Source organism: Pogona vitticeps, chromosome 1 (genome assembly GCF_051106095.1).
Source record: "Pogona vitticeps strain Pit_001003342236 chromosome 1, PviZW2.1, whole genome shotgun sequence".
NCBI classification, from domain to species: domain Eukaryota; kingdom Metazoa; phylum Chordata; class Lepidosauria; order Squamata; family Agamidae; genus Pogona; species Pogona vitticeps.
Genome location: NC_135783.1, coordinates 287,569,623 through 287,575,670, shown reverse-complemented (window position 1 = coordinate 287,575,670; position 6,048 = coordinate 287,569,623). Strand labels below are relative to the sequence as shown.

The 6,048-nt window shown below is 38.8% G+C and overlaps 1 long non-coding RNA gene across 1 annotated transcript; it reads left to right on the top strand.

The window, feature by feature from the left end:
• Positions 1–326: 326 nt before the first annotated feature.
• LOC144587865 (uncharacterized) lies at positions 327–4,996 on the top strand. The gene is made up of 2 exons (XR_013543054.1): positions 327–626; positions 2,387–4,996. It is a non-coding gene; the product is annotated as an uncharacterized LOC144587865 (long non-coding RNA).
• The last annotated feature ends 1,052 nt before the right edge of the window (positions 4,997–6,048 follow it).

The following is a 6,048-nucleotide window of genomic DNA, read 5'->3' as shown; positions in this document are numbered from 1 at the left end:
CCTGCTTCCTTAGCAGAGTCAGGGTCCTACCTGCTTAACCTCCAGCACCATGGTCTCTGCCAGTGGGAGGTAGAAAGAAAGAAAGAAAGAAAGAAAGAAAGAAAGAAAGAAAGAAAGAAAGAAAGAAAGAAAGAAAGAAAGAAAGAAAGAAAGAAAGAAAGAAAGAAAGAAAGAAAGAAAGAAAGAAAGAAAGAAAGAAAGAAAGAAAGAAAGAAAGAAAGAAAGAAAGAAAGAAAGAAAGAAAGAAAGAAAGAAAGAAAGAAAGAAAGAAAGAAAGAAAGAAAGAAAGAAAGAAAGAAAGAAAGAAAGAAAGAAAGAAAGAAAGAAAGAAAGAAAGAAAGAAAGAAAGAAAGAAAGAAAGAAAGAAAGAAAGAAAGAAAGAAAGAAAGAAAGAAAGAAAGAAAGAAAGAAAGAAAGAAAGAAAGAAAGAAAGAAAGAAAGAAAGAAAGAAAGAAAGAAAGAGAATGATTGTGAATGTGAATGTGTGAGTCAACTGCCTGGCTTTTCAATTAAACACAGAGGGAAGCAACAACAGATGGAAGCATTTTTAATTTGGGGCAAGGTGTATTTTCCTCCCCTTCAACTAAGTTGTGGAATAAATTAATGGGATGAGGTGAAAAAGCTTGGTGAGTGCTGCTCTCTTCATGTTTGGGGGGAGAAGAGGGAGGGAGGAAGGGATGATGGGTGGTTTTGTGGATGGGTGGATACTGACTTTTGTGCCAGATCACCTTGGCTACTGTACTTTCCATCTCATCAGCCAGAATGGACACAATCTCCACTGTTTTATATTCAACTGTAACCCAAAATAAATATGTGATTCCATGGCACATTTTCCAGGAACATATATGTGGAATATACGTACATATACGTATTCAGATCTAAGAGGTATGCTTGTGACTGCAATCTTCAGTAAGCAAAGGTCTTCCCATTTTGTTGCATTTTAAAGTTATCTTCTTATTTAATCACTTCTTGTTCTTTGCTGACAAATTATCTCATAACTAATTTTTCCTCTTTGTGTCAGAACAATCACACAATGTTCTTGTTTCTTCTACAATTTGCTTTTTTAAAAAGGTTATTAGCATAATAGCTTTTTAGCAAGATGATAAAATAAAAAAATATGTTTCTTTTAAATTAGCAGACTTATGATCCAGCTAGTGTCCTTTTCTCTTTGTGAAGCTCTGCATGTGTGTGTTCAGACCCACAAGGCCAGACCAGTAAGATGGATGATTGATCTGAAAGACAATTAGGGACACGCAGGAGTCCTTCTATTGTGGTCTGCGCGGAAGCAACAAACACACCATTTGGGATCAAGTTGTCCTATGTCCTTTTGGTGACATTCCAACCCAGTTCCTGATATCATTTGTGCATGTCCTGCTCTTCATGGAGACCCCATTCTAGGTAGTGAGGAAATGAAAAAAGGAAAGTTAGGTCATAAGTTAAATGGTGTCAGCAGGACGGTAGAGCACAAGCGGCAGTCTGAGATCTGCTCTGCTTTATGCTCACCTTTATTTCCCCCTCTCCCCCCAGCTGCCAGGAGAAAGTCTCAATCAGCTTCCTAAGACAGCTACTGGAAAGGGAGAGAAGATGTGACTCTGTCATGAATGGTGCTCAGGCCATTTTCATTTTGCGCATTATAAGGAAGCATTTTTTTTTTCTAAAATGGAAGAAACTTTCTGACCTGCACCTCAATTTGTCTGTCATCTTTCAGGAAAAAAAGACCATTGTTGTTATTTGGCATTGTCTCATTTACTAAATGAAAACAAATAGTATTTATATTTTTAGAAAAGGTAGAAGGGAGAACATGACTGGAAATGAATTAGCAATGTAAGGATGTAAGGTTTCGCCCACTCTGTCACTACTGGGAAAATCCCAGACATGAGAAAATAGAAAATGAGTGAGAGAACATCTCTATTTTTAATCACACAGCTATGAACACAGAAATTGCCAAGGTTTAACCTTCATACAGGGGTGGCTCATAGACCTGGACAAAGGACCACCTCAAGCCCCAGTTTGGCGGGGGGGGGGGGGGAGGTGCCTTTTACTCCAGTCATGAACTGCTCTTATCTCCACATATCTTATTCACAAACAGGAGGACTGATGGTGAGATTTTCTGCACAGGGGGATGGCAGAAGTACACAGAGAGAGAGAGAGATGGCTGACTCTTGACATGAGTTCAGAGGGAGAATCCACCAGCATCTCACGCACTTCTTGGGCATCTCATCTCCCTAATGCAGGCTCCATCCATTTTAAAAAAGGTCAAGCCCAACAGCCCTAATCCAGTGACAAATTCTGAGTCACTCCATTTATTCACACAAAGATTTCCCACGTTGGCCAAAGCCAGGTCCTTGAGTGGGCTGCATATTCCTCCTCTTCTCTCCTCTTGTAGGCAAAGTGCTTTACAGGAACGGGAGCTGCATCTGCCTGCAACGTTTGCTTTTCAAACTCTCCACCTTTGGGAGAGAGAGAAGATGGAATGGGACAGAGAACACGATAGACTGTAACGAGGGAACTGCGCAGTTGTTAACATTGTTTCTAAGATCTTTCTTCAGTATGACAAAGGTGCTGTAATGTAAGTATGGATAGGTTTAAGTCCCAGCTTAAACTGAAGGCATAAGCATAAAGATTTTAACTTCCAACGTATTTCTAACATTTAATTTTAAATTTGAATGAAATTTAAACTGACTTAGCCTCCTGTTACCAATGTGTGTGCAAACAAATCCTACAACCAAAACCCTAACCTAGTTTGCGAGCTCTATCACTTTCAGATCTAGGAACAACCCCTGCCACTGTGAATGGACAGGACCTACTACTGAACAGAGAGGGACAGCTATCAAAAATTTTGTCACAAACCCAAGTTTTGAGAAAGCCTTCATTGCAAAACTCTGGAATACAAGTTTGGCAGTGACATCCTCATCCTTCTGGGTGCCATGCAAAACAAGTCATTTCTGTTCACTCAGGTGTTACCAGTAGGATTGTTTTGGCTTTTACCTCTTGCTTTTTTGTTTGGTTTTTCTGTCTTCCATTTTTAACTTTATACTTGGATTTTTTAAAAAATCTTGTGGCTTGGAAAATCTTTGTGGGGTTAGGAGTCACACAGTGGTGTGGCAGGGCAAAACTGGTCTGAGACAAAAGAGACCAATTACATTATTTTATCATTTCCTTCCTTCCTTCCTTCCTTCCTTCCTTCCTTCTTTCCTTCCTTCCTTCCTTCCTTCCTTCCTTCCTTCCTTCCTTCCTTCCTTCCTTCCTTCCTTTTTCTCTCTCTTGTGTGCATGTGCTCTTTTTCTCATGTACATATGCATATGCATGTCTAAATATACATACTGTTGCATATTTTTGAGTCTTGGTTAAATTTCTCTAAAGAGGTACAGGGATTCACAGAGCAGAATTCACTTCAAGTTCCCCAGTTCAATCCACTTCTTTTTTCACCAACTGACAATTGTTCACTCTGAGACATGAGTTGCAGAAAGAATAAAAAGGTTACTTACAATTTAAGAAATTAAACAGCAAACTGACAAATATGGCTGACTGACTTTCAGCAGCAGGCCTCAACAGACTCAGTGACTGCTTCCAAAAGACAACAGAGGCGGGGAAAACAAAGCAGAGAGACACAGTTCTCTTTGAATAAGAAGCAAGTAAGGAATGATTGAATTCATTAGTGATGAATAGATTGACCGCTCAGAAGGGTCTTTCTCAGCATGCCAAGGTTGCAGAAAACTCCAGTGCACATACCTCATTTTTTTCCTAGGACCAGTCAGCAGGCAGGCAGGGAGAGATGTGCATTTTAAATGGGAACTACAGCACTCAACAAAGCCTTTTCTTACTCATAAGGGTGGAGAAGAGTTTCATTGGATTCAACCATCTCAGTGAAAGTAACATTTTCAGAGTTCCTGAGAGAGCAGAACAGTGTTACGGAACACATGTTTCCTCAACGAACGTCTGCTTATATTTCTTGTTCACTTTGAATTAATGTGTAGAGCAAAGGTGAGGCAGATGGAACAATTGCCATAGCTGAGAACAATTAGATCTTATTTGCTTAACACTCCTTCCTAATGTGCAGCTGTAAAACTTTGTGCAGGATCTTTTAAATACAATTGATTTTCCCGAGCTGTCTACTAATATTTCAGAGTGAATGCAAAGCCTGACAATTGCAATCAGGCTAATGTAGGTCGATAACCATTTTCTTTTCGTTAAATAGGAACAATCAGTGATACAAGCAGAGGCTGGGAGTAGATTGCATATTTCTCTGTTTGCTGAGATTGTGTATTTGTGTGCACACCAAAAGTTCTGGTGCTCCATTGTATGTTTGTGTTTGTGTGTGTACTAAGGATGTAAAAAATACTCACAATTTTTCTCATCCTCAGTGATAAAAGGTTCAAACTCAGGGCCTGGTTACATAGGGAAATGTTTTCTAGTTCTTCTGATAATTTCCATACATCCGTTGTACTGAGTCTTGGTCACGTGGTTTATATCCCGGGATGAATGGCCCAAGAATTTTTAGCAGTACTGATTTCTTTCCTTCTATTTGAATCAGTATGGCCAGCTACATCATGTTATTGGTGTATTTTCTCTCTTGCTTGATTTATTTATTTCTCTTGATTTATTTTTTTAAAAATAATATTTATTGATATATTGATATATCAGAAACAAGGCTCCCTTTAAGCTGCCTGAGCTTGCTCGACTCTGCTCTCCCCCGACAGCTTTCCTCCTTCCCTGTGCACCCACACCAATTGTTTCCAGCCCCTTTTGTTCCATTTGCTACAGGGGTTCTGTTTAGCAGAGGATACTAAAAGCACTGAAGCTGTCATCTTAGAGAATTTAACAAAGATAAGGGAAAGTGGCAAGTATGAACTTAAAAATGAGCTTTGTTGAATCAGTCCAGTGATTTATCTAGGCCAGTATCCTGCTTCACACCATGGCTCAAGAATCTAGACATCTGTCAGGCTTGCAGGGCAGAAAAGGCAGGAAAAAGAATGTGCCTAGCAAACTGCTAAAATCTCATAGTTAAAAAAATACACAGATGCATGCTTTAGATAAAAGTGAGAAACTGTATGTTGGGTAAAGAGTACAGAAATATGTGCACATTAGTAGAATGGATATAACTGTATACAAATTCAGGTGTAGGAAGTAAACAACCTGATATGAAACAAGACAGTGTCGGCAGAATTCAGAATAAATGAACAGAATCAGAACTGAGATTTTTTCACATTCCTACAATGTTTTGTGAATGAGAAGGAATGAACAGCTGCACAGACCTGGAAAAAAAGCAGTATTCTTTATCAGGCAGCCAACATAAACAGGTTGTTTAGCTGAGATCATGGTTTGCTGCTATTCACGGCTATTGGCTTAATGGGTCAACAATTACAGAAACCTGATTTACTCAAAACTTCACCACAACAGTTATTAGAAATGATATGAACTACTGTGACGAGTAGGTGGCCACCAATAAACACTTGCACCATGGCTTAATGTCCATGATGTTCTACTGATAGAAATAATTTATTTAAATGATGGGTATAGAGGGGAGACAATTCTCTTTCTCTGTGCTCTGCCAATAATCTGAAAAAAATCACATTATTTTTATTATTTTAGTGATTATAATTGTGTGCATGGACCTTTCCTGTGACAGGAATCTTGGAATCTCCAAGGGCTATAAGTGGTTTAGAATTTGGTTTTATTTCTCATCAATGAGGTGCCATTGACCTAGATCATTATATAATCAATGATTCACATTTAAAGGGTGACATTTATTAGAACAATTAAGTGTCTGTATTCAGTCTATCATAAAGGCATAGCAGGATTGATGGGTTATGATAATATAATTCCCTGTGCTGCTAATGCAGTCCTAGTATAGGTGTCATTAAACTACAAATTAGGGCTAGATATAAATGTCAGTTACTTCTCTTTCCTCTACTCAGAGTGTTGAAAGCAAATATTTTCAACCTTCTCTGATGCCTTAACCAGCAATGGTATATCCTTCTCTCCCAAGGAAGATCTATGACAGAAGCCTCTTTTCCAGTTTAAGATGGGAGGGTCAGCTGAAGTAGC